At 44.5% G+C, this 16,745-nt stretch overlaps 1 protein-coding gene and 1 long non-coding RNA gene across 6 annotated transcripts in view; both read right to left on the bottom strand.

Annotated features, from left to right (window-relative positions):
- The window catches only part of LOC131935264 (transmembrane protein 8B), a 47,372-nt gene that overhangs the window by 24,687 nt on the left and 5,940 nt on the right, over positions 1-16,745 (bottom strand). The window lies entirely within an intron of this gene.
- On the bottom strand, positions 2,538-5,381 carry LOC131935265 (uncharacterized). Of its 2 annotated transcripts, none has more exons than XR_009385918.1 (3): positions 5,104-5,381; positions 3,130-3,191; positions 2,538-2,688 (listed from the first exon to the last, which is right to left on the bottom strand). It is a non-coding gene; the product is annotated as an uncharacterized LOC131935265 (long non-coding RNA). The 2 variants fall into 2 exon arrangements; XR_009385917.1 differs by lacking the exon at positions 5,104-5,381 and adding an exon at positions 3,873-4,191.

Raw genomic sequence — 16,745 nt, 5'->3', positions numbered from 1 at the left:
GGATTGGTAACACATTGATGAAACCCTTCTTATATATTTTGTCAGAATAAACAATTTTGATCCAGGGACACAGAGAAGCCTTGAGGATAGCTTCATCTGGTGATGAGAATAAGCAACATCAAGATATCAAGGACAGCATGGGGCAATTGGCTAAAGGTTTAGGAATTTTAACTACCCCAACCCACTGGCCAATCCATGACAGTCACGCAGGGGAAATAGAAATGGACTAGACTGTCCAATGAAGAATTACTAAAGCAGTATAGAACTGTAAAAGTTGGCAATCATTATAGAAAATCAACATGATGCCCTAAAGACTCATCGGGTAATGGTTTAGATCAGGGGTCTCCAAACTTTTCAGCCCGAGGGTTGCATTAATTACAAAATATCAGTTCGGGGGCCTGAGTTTCTTCCAGGAATTTCTTCGAGTTTGCAAATCTTCCCCCCCCCCCCGCCAAAGAACGTCTCCCCCCCCCCAACGAGGTATCATTTCTATTGGGCTTGTAAGTTGTTAAAGTAGCTTACCAAGTTCTCGCTCCGGTAGTTGCCAGCTGGCGTTTTTTTTTGTTTTTTCAAACCAAATGTGAATATTTTTTATTTTATTTTTTTTAAGTTATGAAATCTACTTTCGTTTTTGGAATAAAAAAAACTCCGACAATAAGTTGTTTTAAGTAAATTAAGTTTAAAATAACACACACACACAAATATATTATATTTTATATAGATCTAGATAGATCTAGAATACAACCTGTATAATAATAATACATCTATAATCTATATAAAATATGATATTTATAGGCCTAAAAGATTTCAATCGTAAATCTGAAATCAAGCCTAATTTAATTAATAAATATATATAGCCTAGATCTAGAGTCTAGATTTCTAGATCTAGAATTCTATATCTAGATCTATGACTTAAAAAAAAACCCTCTTGAAAATTCCGACTTAGACAGTAACATACGACAGACAGGATTTATTTTTAATTTATAGACTCAAGAGTAGTCTAGAGATCTAGATTCTAGATCTAGTTTCTTTTATTTTACAGTGTAGTTGAGTGGAATTAATTACTAAATTACTAAATAGGCTATTTACTTTAAGACAGGTAGACTAGAATATGTTCAATATCAATTTATATATAGAATCTAGATTATTCTAGATCTAGCGAAGTTTAGTGTAGTCTTGTTGTAGAACTTAAGAACTAAATCTAGAGTGTAGGCAACTGTAGTAATTTAGATCTAGAATCTAGTACTGTGTGACGTCATTTTAGGGGGTGGGGGTCTGGCTTTTTGTGACGATGTGTAGGGGGAGGGGGGGGGAGGTAAAAATCGTCAAAAAAATGCGTGACGTCATTTATAGATGACCCCCATGGAGAAGATGAAGGAAAGGGGCCTAACATTTAAACAGGTAGAGGTACCAACATGATTTTAGAGATTATGTAGATATACATATATATATATATATAGGGGGAGAGGTAGAGAGAGAGAGGGTTCATCTGTAAATTGCATCACACATTTTATGATGATTTTTACCTCCCCCTCATAAAGGAGGGCAGTAAAAAGAAGAATGTATGATAGCTGGGTAATCCTAATTTATATAATCAGATTATTGTGGTAAATAAAAGTCAACATATCTAGCCTAACAAAATGCCATGAATTTAAAATATATATTATGACTTAGAGAAAGTTTGGTGAAATGGAAATATCTGCAAATTTGATTTATTGATGATGTGTAACTTGTTTATATTATTCCTTTGGAGCTGATATTAATAAAAAGTTAATGAAATTATAGAGTTTTATCCAATTGATGTTTCTAAAGCCTTGCATGAACTTAATTTAAATTTTCCAGAATTGGCTTGTCGTTTGACCGATGGTAACAAAGAGAATCACCCAGGATCTTCGCTGATAAGAAAATCTGAAGACATACCTTATTCTTCTATATCTAAATGTGATTTGTCTAATGAAAATATTTATTCAGTGACAATTGCTAAAGATATTTTACCATTATTTCAAACATCATCTTCTGAAATGTTGTTTTCTATCTCTAAACCTTCCACAATTTCTTCAAGTTTCAAGAGATATTTTAACATCATTGCCTTCTTCCCACAGTTCTTATGTTCAAAATTTGCAATTTTCTGAGAAACAAAGTAATAATAAATTTGTACCCAGTGTTTTAGTTTCAGCTCCATTAAAATTTAATAAACCAATCAATTTCAAAATTAAATGTTTCTTATCCCATATGAAAGTAGTCTGTTTTATTTAAGAAAAATCACCTTTAAAAAAATGTAATGTTTGAATGTCAATAAATTGTTGACATGGACTGGTTTGCGGGTAAGCTTTTATACTTAGTGTACAATAAAGATTCAGTTTTGATGTCAATATAGTTGCTTCTGAAAGAATTAAACTATAAACAATAGCATTTATATTAATATCTCAATGGCAGTTCAGTATACTTTCATCATTGTTTTCAAATAACAAAACAGAACTACAGTTTTAAAATTGAAAAAAAAAAATGAAAAGAATTTCATAAATGGATGTTTTTTTAATTACTTAAAACAGAAGATGCATCAATACAGCATTACAATGTATATGATTAATATTTCTTTTCATGGACAATCATCATTTAAATTCTTCATTAAAAGTTAAATTCAGCTTCCTTGTGTCTAAAAATCCACATCCATGCTGTTCCATTTACCTAGAAATTAAATAAATAATATTTTTAACAACTTTCTGTAATATGAAAAAATTAATCAGTGACTAAAACAGACAGCCAATATAGCAGTTGAATTAAAATTCACCTGTTTCTGTGACATTTGCATGTAAAATTAGAGTGTTCAGAGGTATATACCCAGCCACCTTTAATTTCCCTATCTTGAGCCAGGTACTCATGAGAGCTGGTACTCATGAGACTTAGGACATCATACCAGGACTAAAACCAGGGATCTGAACTCTTATCTTTTAGGATAGAAATGTGAAAGCTACTGTCTGACAGTCCCACTATCAAGCCATACATATTAATACTTACAGTATATAATCTTAGTAGCAACATATTCTTTAAGAATTAGAACACTGAATCGATTTCAAACTTGGGCTTAAGCTGAAAAATGGCTTATTATAAAAAAAAAATTCAGCTCACCTTTAGTTCAAGATCAGCACCAATAGCCACAGTAAAGTGTGAGAAAATTGCTTGCCAAGTACCTAGGGAATTTAAATATAATAAATTATTAAGTTTATCCATACATATATTATATTAAAATAATTATTTAACTAATAATATGAGATATTAATATATATATATATATATATATATATATATATATATATATATATATATATATATATATATATATATATATATATATATATATATATATATATATATTTATTTATTTATTTATAAAAGGTTTAATTTATTGTAAAGGTTCAGTTTTCTATCTACTTAGCTTGTCTTAAAAACTAAAATATCTGGTTTACAGTTAACCATATCTTAACTATTACAAAACTATTAGTTTCATTTTCATTACTTGTAACTAAAAATTGTAGTCAATAGATCTAAAACTTAATTCTATTAACAGCTAACTGTAACCATACTGACTCTGACCAATTTATTAATTTTTGTACCCTGTAATTCATTAATAATTAGGCTTATACTAAAAGGCCGAAAGTTATCAATTGTAGATTTTATAGTCCCTGGTCTAGACTAACAAGACTAGCCTACAAGTCTAATAGTACTAATACACATGATCTAGTTTATAAGTTTACTACTAGGCAACTTGCTAGAAGACTAGTATTTAACCAAACTTTAACTTGCTAAAAATAAAAGGGCCTAATACAATAGTAGATGGCCTAGTAATACTTTTTTTTTACTGTGCTACTTACACTGCTTTTGGTACTATTACTATGACTAACTAACTACTAACTAAACTCTATTGTAGCTTGATGGAGATCTATCATCTTGCTCTTCTAGTAGTCTACACTACTTACTACTTAGAAAAGTAGTAGCACTACTGTAACAATTTCAAACTAAATTTAATCTATATATTACTAGATCTACTCATTGCAACACTGTAGTCTGATAAGTCTGTAAGCCCTAAATGTATCTAGACCTAGATTCTAGTCTAATTTAGTTTCAGTCTAGTTATTAGTACCTACACTCTACAATAGTCTACAGTACTCTACACTACACTCTACTACTACTCTAATCACTATACTGGCTACTGATCTAGAAAATAGCTAGAGTAGATCTAGTCTAGATTCTAGATATAAAAAAATTGATTTAAAATTAAAAACAGGTTAGCCTTACTAGGCATTACTAGCTCTTACTAAACTTAACTAGGGTAGGTTTTACCTAAACTAGATCTAATCTAGATCTAGAATCTATCTAGATCTACTAGTCTACTACTAGATTCTCTAGAGCTAGATCTAGATTTTAGATCTAGGGCCTACCATACTACCATCTGCAACTAGAATCTAGATCTAGATCTATTCTACTATCTCTATCTAGATCTAGTAATACTATCTATCTAGCCATCTATCTACAAGCTACTTCTAATAACTAATAGTCTAATACAGACTAATAGGCCTACTTCTAAAATATTAAACAGTAATCACTGAGTAATCAGTACTAGATCTAGAGTCTAGTTCAGTAATCTAGCTAGATCTAGGTCTATTATTAACATTAACATTGTTGTCTAAGTTCTAGATATCTAGATCTAATATCTAGAATCTAGATTCGATTAATATTTTATTAATATTTAATAAGTATTATTAACTATTAAGTAAGTCGTAGGCTGAGTGAGACTGGAAGTCATCCTCATTTTCCTGTTGTTTTAGTTTTTACCGTCATCCTTTTCTTAATATTTTTAATATTTTATCTAGATCACTAAAATACTAGCTTCTAGATCTAGAATCTAGATCTAATATATTCTAATTCATGAACTTATACTCTTAGAACTAGATTAAAGCAAAGTAGATCTTAGTTGGTAGATTCTAGAATCTAGGTCTAGGTCTGGGAATCCTAAGTCTCGTAGCAAAGACTGAGTAGAGTCAGAGTAATGTCCCCTAGCCTTGGACAAACTATCAACAAAAGAAATAAAATCAATATACTTACCGCCACAAAACTTTTATATTCAAAAATGCATACACATGTGTTTTTTCCCATCCATATGAACAAAACAGCGTTGAAAGTTTTTACAGTTGTTGCATTTCTGGAACGTTTGATGATTTTGAAATCTTGAAGCGGGACCTACTAACAAATAGCCGCCATGTTTTTTGTTATCAATGGGAAACCCCGTTCACAACAATTGATTTAGTTCGAAAACTTTTATCTCTCCCTGGCTAACCAGACACGAATTAACGCGAGAAAGAACGATAAACTTACAAGTTCTATAGGAATATTTACAAATTTCTGAAAGAAACACTGTCAGGGGCCAACAACACACTTGAGGTCCAAGTTTGTTCTCAAATTGTTGTTCACGTATTTCATTCTTGAAAATGTTGTTCCGAAATTTGAAAGGTACTTTGATGCAAAAGTTTTAATATTATGAAAGTCTTCCTTTGGCAAAAACTTATTTAAAAACCTTATAGAACCCACCCGCCCTTCTTTGAACTTGTCTCTAAGGAGGTCATTTGCTTGAAATTCAATGACCTCCAGATGCTGTTCATCTGGGCTCCAAATTTTACTTTCCTTGTAGTTTTAGGTTCAGAAGATTTAAATGACTAGTTATGACTGCAGCAAAGGTCAATTTCCATACCCACTCTTCATCAGACATTAATGGCTGTGGCTTGCCTTTACTTTCCAGTAAGTCACCTATTTCCTTGCTTAAATTAAATACTCTGCTCAGAACTTTCCCACAATTTAGCCATCTTACTGTTGAATAATATGGTAAATGCTGCGTTTCTGTGTTTGTATCTTTCAACATGTCTCTGAACTATCTATGGTTGAGCCCATGTGGCTTTATTAAATTCACCATCTTCACCACAGGATTCAGTACACAGCTAGTGTCCATATATTTAGCACACAAAGCTTGCTGGTGAATAATACAGTGCAGGAACACTGGTTGTAAAATGTTTTTCTCATTTGCTTGTCCAACCAAGCCTTTCTTTATGAAACTCATGTACTTTCCTCCATCAACATTCAGCTAAGGTTAGTCCAGTCCAAGTTATAATCAGCATTTTTAAAAAACTCATTGAATATATCCTCTCCGGTAAAAGTAACATACATGCTATGTAGGGAAGCCAGCTCTTGTGTTATGTTTATGTCTTCAGTCACACCTCTAATGAACACAAGCAGTTGAGAGGTGGAACGGCTGTCCAGCGACTCATCCATTGCAATTGAAAAATGGCTTAACTTGCTTGCATTTTTCGCTATTTGAGTCACGATGTTTTCACCAATGTCTGCCGCACAGCGGGCAATGGTATTTGCACCCAAAGCTACATTTTCAAATTGTTTTGAATTTTCTTGGCAAAGTTCCTCAGCTACCTCCAACAAAAAAACTTTCCGTGGATAAAAAGATTTCTGCGGGTCGGATGAGAAGACCTCACGGGCAGCATCCTGCCCGTGGGTCATAGTTTGGGGACCCCTGGTTTAGATGGTTAGAAAGAACTACCCAAACAGTAGAGGGAAATCATCATCATCTTTTCCCAAAACACATGGGGTAGATGAAGTAGTGTTGATCTATTTCAATGAGCACAGGATACAGGGAGATAGTGTGGTCAGCACAATTCCCAGCTGCCCTAGTTTCCCTAACGTGAGTCATAGCTGGATAGACTAAGGAAACACCCTACAGACTCAAACCCAGGATCCGGACTCAAGACTTTCAGATTAGCAGTTGTGAGCTCTATCATCCAACTAAATGTCACCTGAAATGGGGGCACTGGTCTCTACAAGGACAGAACATCTTGAACAAGTTTTTCTAGCTGACCAGAAGCACAGGATGGAACAAGGGGAGGGGGTGATAACACATTAGGAACAGGGTGATACCATCCACAATGGGGGGTGACAACACATTAGGAACAGGGTGATACCATCCACAATGGGGGGTGACAACACATTAGGAACAGGGTGATACCATTCACAATGGGGGGTGACAACACATTAGGAACAGGGAGATACCATCCACAATGGGGGGTGACAACACATTAGGAACAGGGTGATACCATCCACAATGGGGAGGGGGTGACAACACATTAGGAACAGGGAGATACCATCCACAATGGGGAGGGGGTGACAACACATTAGGAACAGGGTGATACCATCCACAAGGGGGGGGGTCACAACACATTATGAACAGGGTGATACCATCCACAAGGGGGGGGGGGTCACAACACATTATGAACAGGGTGATACCATCCACAATGGGGGGGGGGGGTGACAACACATTAGGAACAGGGTGATACCATCCACAAGGGGGGGGGGGTGACAACACATTAGGAACAGGGTGATACCATCCACAATGGGGGGTGACAACACATTAGGAACAGGGTGATACCATTCACAATGGGGGGTGACAACACATTAGGAACAGGGTGATACCATCCACAATGGGGGGTGACAACACATTAGGAACAGGGTGATACCATCCACAATGGGGAGGGGGTGACAACACATTAGGAACAGGGAGATACCATCCACAATGGGGAGGGGGTGACAACACATTAGGAACAGGGTGATACCATCCACAAGGGGGGGGGGGTCACAACACATTATGAACAGGGTGATACCATCCACAATGGGGGGGGGGGGGGTGACAACACATTAGGAACAGGGTGATACCATCCACAAGGGGGGGTGACAACACATTAGGAACAGGGTGATACCATCCACAAGGGGGGGGGTCACAACACATTAGGAACAGGGTGATACCATCCACAATGGGGGGGTCACAACACATTAGGAACAGGGTGATACCATCCACAATGGGGGGTGACGACACATTAGGAACAGGGTGATACCATCCACAATGGGGGGGGGGGGGTGACAACACATTAGGAACAGGGTGATACCATCCACAATGGGGGGGGGGGGGGGGTGACAACACATTAGGAACAGGGTGATACCATCCACAATGGGGGGTGACAACACATTAGGAACAGGGTGATACCATTCACAATGGGGGGTGACAACACATTAGGAACAGGGAGATACCATCCACAATGGGGGGTGACAACACATTAGGAACAGGGTGATACCATCCACAATGGGGGGTGACAACACATTAGGAACAGGGTGATACCATCCACAATGGGGAGGGGGTGACAACACATTAGGAACAGGGAGATACCATCCACAATGGGGAGGGGGTGACAACACATTAGGAACAGGGTGATACCATCCACAAGGGGGGGGGGGGGTCACAACACATTATGAACAGGGTGATACCATCCACAATGGGGGGGGGGTGACAACACATTAGGAACAGGGTGATACCATCCACAATGGGGGGTGACAACACATTAGGAACAGGGTGATACCATCCACAATGGGGAGGGGGGTGACAACACATTAGGAACAGGGAGATACCATCCACAATGGGGAGGGGGTGACAACACATTAGGAACAGGGTGATACCATCCACAAGGGGGGGGGGGGTCACAACACATTATGAACAGGGTGATACCATCCACAATGGGGGGGGGGGGGGTGACAACACATTAGGAACAGGGTGATACCATCCACAAGGGGGGGGGGTGACAACACATTAGGAACAGGGTGATACCATCCACAAGGGGGGGGGGGGGGTCACAACACATTAGGAACAGGGTGATACCATCCACAATGGGGGGTCACAACACATTAGGAACAGGGTGATACCATCCACAATGGGGGGGGGTGACAACACATTAGGTACAGGGTGATACCATCCACAATGGGGGGTGACAACACATTAGGAACAGGGTGATACCATCCACAATGGGGGGTGACAACACATTAGGAACAGGGTGATACCATCCACAATGGGGGGTGACAACACATTAGGAACAGGGTGATACCATCCACAATGGGGGGTGACAACACATTAGGAACAGGGTGATACCATCCACAATGGGGGGGGGGGTGACAACACATTAGGAACAGGGTGATACCATCCACAATGGGGGGTGACAACACATTAGGAACAGGGTGATACCATCCACAATGGGGGGGGGGGGGGTGACAACACATTAGGAACAGGGTGATACCATCCACAATGGGGGGGGGGTGACAACACATTAGGAACAGGGTGATACCATCCACAATGGGGGGTGACAACACATTAGGAACAGGGTGATACCATTCACAATGGGGGGTGACAACACATTAGGAACAGGGAGATACCATCCACAATGGGGGGTGACAACACATTAGGAACAGGGTGATACCATCCACAATGGGGGGTGACAACACATTAGGAACAGGGTGATACCATCCACAATGGGGAGGGGGTGACAACACATTAGGAACAGGGAGATACCATCCACAATGGGGAGGGGGTGACAACACATTAGGAACAGGGTGATACCATCCACAAGGGGGGGGGTCACAACACATTATGAACAGGGTGATACCATCCACAATGGGGGGGGGGGGGTGACAACACATTAGGAACAGGGTGATACCATCCACAATGGGGGGGTGACAACACATTAGGAACAGGGTGATACCATCCACAATGGGGAGGGGGGTGACAACACATTAGGAACAGGGAGATACCATCCACAATGGGGAGGGGGTGACAACACATTAGGAACAGGGTGATACCATCCACAAGGGGGGGGGTCACAACACATTATGAACAGGGTGATACCATCCACAATGGGGGGGGGTGACAACACATTAGGAACAGGGTGATACCATCCACAAGGGGGGGGGGGGGGTGACAACACATTAGGAACAGGGTGATACCATCCACAAGGGGGGGGGGTCACAACACATTAGGAACAGGGTGATACCATCCACAATGGGGGGTCACAACACATTAGGAACAGGGTGATACCATCCACAATGGGGGGTGACAACACATTAGGAACAGGGTGATACCATCCACAATGGGGGGGGGGTGACAACACATTAGGAACAGAGTGATACCATCCACAAGGGGGGGGGGGTCACAAAACATTATGAACAGGGTGATACCATCCACAATGGGGGGGGGGGGGTGACAACACATTAGGAACAGGGTGATACCATCCACAAGGGGGGGGGGGGTGACAACACATTAGGAACAGGGTGATACCATCCACAAGGGGGGGGGGTCACAACACATTAGGAACAGGGTGATACCATCCACAATGGGGGGTCACAACACATTAGGAACAGGGTGATACCATCCACAATGGGGGGGTGACAACACATTAGGAACAGGGTGATACCATCCACAATGGGGGGTGACAACACATTAGGAACAGGGTGATACCATCCACAATGGGGGGGGGGGTGACAACACATTAGGAACAGGGTGATACCATCCACAAGGGGGGGGGGGGGGTGACAACACATTAGGAACAGGGTGATACCATCCACAAGGGGGGGGGTCACAACACATTAGGAACAGGGTGATACCATCCACAATGGGGGGTCACAACACATTAGGAACAGGGTGATACCATCCACAATGGGGGGGTGACAACACATTAGGAACAGGGTGATACCATCCACAATGGGGGGTGACAACACATTAGGAACAGGGTGATACCATCCACAAGGGGGGGGGTCACAACACATTATGAACAGGGTGATACCATCCACAATGGGGGGGGGGGGGGTGACAACACATTAGGAACAGGGTGATACCATCCACAAGGGGGGGGGGTGACAACACATTAGGAACAGGGTGATACCATCCACAAGGGGGGGGGGGTCACAACACATTAGGAACAGGGTGATACCATCCACAATGGGGGGTCACAACACATTAGGAACAGGGTGATACCATCCACAATGGGGGGTGACAACACATTAGGAACAGGGAGATACCATCCACAATGGGGGGTGACAACACATTAGGAACAGGGTGATACCATCCACAATGGGGGGTCACAACACATTAGGAACAGGGTGATACCATCCACAATGGGGGGGTGACAACACATTAGGAACAGGGTGATACCATCCACAATGGGGGGGTGACAACACATTAGGAACAGGGTGATACCATCCACAATGGGGGGGGGGGTGACAACACATTAGGAACAGGGTGATACCATCCACAATGGGGGGTGACAACACATTAGGAACAGGGTGATACCATTCACAATGGGGGGTGACAACACATTAGGAACAGGGAGATACCATCCACAATGGGGGGTGACAACACATTAGGAACAGGGTGATACCATCCACAATGGGGGGTGACAACACATTAGGAACAGGGTGATACCATCCACAATGGGGAGGGGGGTGACAACACATTAGGAACAGGGAGATACCATCCACAATGGGGAGGGGGTGACAACACATTAGGAACAGGGTGATACCATCCACAAGGGGGGGGGGGGGTCACAACACATTATGAACAGGGTGATACCATCCACAATGGGGGGGGGGGGGTGACAACACATTAGGAACAGGGTGATACCATCCACAAGGGGGGGGGGGGGGTGACAACACATTAGGAACAGGGTGATACCATCCACAAGGGGGGGGGGGGTCACAACACATTAGGAACAGGGTGATACCATCCACAATGGGGGGTCACAACACATTAGGAACAGGGTGATACCATCCACAATGGGGGGTGACAACACATTAGGAACAGGGTGATACCATCCACAATGGGGGGGGGGGTGACAACACATTAGGAACAGGGTGATACCATCCACAAGGGGGGGGGGGGGTCACAACACATTATGAACAGGGTGATACCCTCCACAATGGGGGGGGGGTGACAACACATTAGGAACAGGGTGATACCATCCACAAGGGGGGGGGGGGGTGACAACACATTAGGAACAGGGTGATACCATCCACAAGGGGGGGGGTCACAACACATTAGGAACAGGGTGATACCATCCACAATGGGGGGTCACAACACATTAGGAACAGGGTGATACCATCCACAATGGGGGGGTGACAACACATTAGGAACAGGGTGATACCATCCACAATGGGGGGTGACAACACATTAGGAACAGGGTGATACCATCCACAATGGGGGGGGGGTGACAACACATTAGGAACAGGGTGATACCATCCACAATGGGGGGGGTGACAACACATTAGGAACAGGGTGATACCATCCACAATGGGGGGTGACAACACATTAGGAACAAGGTGATACCATCCACAATGGGGGGTGACAACACATTAGGAACAGGGAGATACCATCCAAAATGGGGGGGGGGGGTGACAACACATTAGGTACAGGGTGATACCATTCCACAATGGGGGGTGACAACACATTAGGAACAGGGTGATACCATTCACAATGGGGGGTGACAACACATTAGGAACAGGGTGATACCATCCACAATGGGGGGGGTGACAACACATTAGGAACAGGGTGATACCATCCACAATGGGGGGGGTGACAACACATTAGGTACAGGGTGATACCATCCACAATGGGGGGTGACAACACATTAGGAACAGGGTGATACCATCCACAAGGGGGGGGGGGGTCACAACACATTATGAACAGGGTGATACCCTCCACAATGGGGGGGGGGGGTGACAACACATTAGGAACAGGGTGATACCATCCACAAGGGGGGGGGGGGTGACAACACATTAGGAACAGGGTGATACCATCCACAAGGGGGGGGGTCACAACACATTAGGAACAGGGTGATACCATCCACAATGGGGGGTCACAACACATTAGGAACAGGGTGATACCATCCACAATGGGGGGGTGACAACACATTAGGAACAGGGTGATACCATCCACAATGGGGGGTGACAACACATTAGGAACAGGGTGATACCATCCACAATGGGGGGGGGGGGGTGACAACACATTAGGAACAGGGTGATACCATCCACAATGGGGGGGTGACAACACATTAGGAACAGGGTGATACCATCCACAATGGGGGGTGACAACACATTAGGAACAAGGTGATACCATCCACAATGGGGGGTGACAACACATTAGGAACAGGGTGATACCATCCACAATGAGGGGGGGGGTGACAACACATTAGGAACAGGGTGATACCATCCAAAATGGGGGGGGGGGTGACAACACATTAGGTACAGGGTGATACCATCCACAATGGGGGGTGACAACACATTAGGAACAGGGTGATACCATTCACAATGGGGGGTGACAACACATTAGGAACAGGGTGATACCATCCACAATGGGGGGGGTGACAACACATTAGGAACAGGGTGATACCATCCACAATGGGGGGGTCACAACACATTAGGAACAGGGTGATACCATCCACAATGGGGGGTGACAACACATTAGGAACAGGGTGATACCATCCACAATGGGGGGGGGGGTGACAACACATTAGGAACAGGGTGATACCATCCACAATGGGGGGGGGGTGACAACACATTAGGAACAGGGTGATACCATCCACAATGGGGGGGTGACAACACATTAGGAACAGGGTGATACCATTCACAATGGGGGGTGACAACACATTAGGAACAGGGAGATACCATCCACAATGGGGGGTGACAACACATTAGGAACAGGGTGATACCATCCACAATGGGGGTTGACAACACATTAGGAACAGGGTGATACCATCCACAATGGGGAGGGGGGTGACAACACATTAGGAACAGGGAGATACCATCCACAATGGGGAGGGGGTGAAAACACATTAGGAACAGGGTGATACCATCCACAAGGGGGGGGGGGGTCACAACACATTATGAACAGGGTGATACCATCCACAATGGGGGGGGGGGTGACAACACATTAGGAACAGGGTGATACCATCCACAATGGGGGGTGACAACACATTAGGAACAGGGTGATACCATCCACAATGGGGAGGGGGTGACAACACATTAGGAACAGGGAGATACCATCCACAATGGGGAGGGGGGTGACAACACATTAGGAACAGGGTGATACCATCCACAAGGGGGGGGGGGGGGTCACAACACATTATGAACAGGGTGATACCATCCACAATGGGGGGGGGGTGACAACACATTAGGAACAGGGTGATACCATCCACAAGGGGGGGGGGGGTGACAACACATTAGGAACAGGGTGATACCATCCACAAGGGGGGGGGGGGTCACAACACATTAGGAACAGGGTGATACCATCCACAATGGGGGGTCACAACACATTAGGAACAGGGTGATACCATCCACAATGGGGGGTGACAACACATTAGGAACAGGGTGATACCATCCACAATGGGGGGGGGGGGTGACAACACATTAGGAACAGAGTGATACCATCCACAAGGGGGGGGGGTCACAACACATTATGAACAGGGTGATACCATCCACAATGGGGGGGGGGGTGACAACACATTAGGAACAGGGTGATACCATCCACAAGGGGGGGGTGACAACACATTAGGAACAGGGTGATACCATCCACAAGGGGGGGGGGTCACAACACATTAGGAACAGGGTGATACCATCCACAATGGGGGGTCACAACACATTAGGAACAGGGTGATACCATCCACAATGGGGGGGTGACAACACATTAGGAACAGGGTGATACCATCCACAATGGGGGGTGACAAAACATTAGGAACAGGGTGATACCATCCACAATGGGGGGGGGGGGTGACAACACATTAGGAACAGGGTGATACCATCCACAAGGGGGGGGGGGTGACAACACATTAGGAACAGGGTGATACCATCCACAAGGGGGGGGTCACAACACATTAGGAACAGGGTGATACCATCCACAATGGGGGGTCACAACACATTAGGAACAGGGTGATACCATCCACAATGGGGGGGTGACAACACATTAGGAACAGGGTGATACCATCCACAATGGGGGGTGACAACACATTAGGAACAGGGTGATACCATCCACAAGGGGGGGGGGTCACAACACATTATGAACAGGGTGATACCATCCACAATGGGGGGGGGGGGGTGACAACACATTAGGAACAGGGTGATACCATCCACAAGGGGGGGGGGTGACAACACATTAGGAACAGGGTGATACCATCCACAAGGGGGGGGGGGTCACAACACATTAGGAACAGGGTGATACCATCCACAATGGGGGGTCACAACACATTAGGAACAGGGTGATACCATCCACAATGGGGGGTGACAACACATTAGGAACAGGGAGATACCATCCACAATGGGGGGTGACAACACATTAGGAACAGGGTGATACCATCCACAATGGGGGGTCACAACACATTAGGAACAGGGTGATACCATCCACAATGGGGGGGGGTGACAACACATTAGGAACAGGGTGATACCATCCACAATGGGGGGTGACAACACATTAGGAACAGGGTGATACCATCCACAATGGGGGGGGGGGTGACAACACATTAGGAACAGGGTGATACCATCCACAATGGGGGGTGACAACACATTAGGAACAGGGTGATACCATTCACAATGGGGGGTGACAACACATTAGGAACAGGGAGATACCATCCACAATGGGGGGTGACAACACATTAGGAACAGGGTGATACCATCCACAATGGGGGGTGACAACACATTAGGAACAGGGTGATACCATCCACAATGGGGAGGGGGTGACAACACATTAGGAACAGGGAGATACCATCCACAATGGGGAGGGGGTGACAACACATTAGGAACAGGGTGATACCATCCACAAGGGGGGGGGGGGTCACAACACATTATGAACAGGGTGATACCATCCACAATGGGGGGGGGGTGACAACACATTAGGAACAGGGTGATACCATCCACAAGGGGGGGGGGGGTGACAACACATTAGGAACAGGGTGATACCATCCACAAGGGGGGGGGGGTCACAACACATTAGGAACAGGGTGATACCATCCACAATGGGGGGTCACAACACATTAGGAACAGGGTGATACCATCCACAATGGGGGGTGACAACACATTAGGAACAGGGTGATACCATCCACAATGGGGGGGGGGGGGGTGACAACACATTAGGAACAGGGTGATACCATCCACAAGGGGGGGGGGGTCACAACACATTATGAACAGGGTGATACCCTCCACAATGGGGGGGGGGGGGGGGGGTGACAACACATTAGGAACAGGGTGATACCATCCACAAGGGGGGGGGGGGTGACAACACATTAGGAACAGGGTGATACCATCCACAAGGGGGGGGGGGTCACAACACATTAGGAACAGGGTGATACCATCCACAATGGGGGGTCACAACACATTAGGAACAGGGTGATACCATCCACAATGGGGGGGGTGACAACACATTAGGAACAGGGTGATACCATCCACAATGGGGGGTGACAACACATTAGGAACAGGGTGATACCATCCACAATGGGGGGGGGGGGGGGGTGACAACACATTAGGAACAGGGTGATACCATCCACAATGGGGGGGGTGACAACACATTAGGAACAGGGTGATACCATCCACAATGGGGGGTGACAACACATTAGGAACAAGGTGATACCATCCACAATGGGGGGGGGGGGGGTGACAACACATTAGGAACAGGGTGATACCATCCACAATGGGGGGTGACAACACATTAGGAACAGGGTGATACCATCCACAATGGGGGGGGGGGGGGTGACAACACATTAGGAACAGGGAGATACCATCCAAAATGGGGGGGGGGGGTGACAACACATTAGGTACAGGGTGATACCATCCACAAT

Source organism: Physella acuta, unplaced genomic scaffold, assembly GCF_028476545.2.
Source record: "Physella acuta isolate Inbredline_101_S28 unplaced genomic scaffold, ASM2847654v3 ptg000140l, whole genome shotgun sequence".
Lineage (NCBI taxonomy): Eukaryota > Metazoa > Mollusca > Gastropoda > Physidae > Physella > Physella acuta.
Note: the sequence above shows the minus strand (reverse complement) of the source record. Positions and strands in the feature narration are given on the sequence as shown.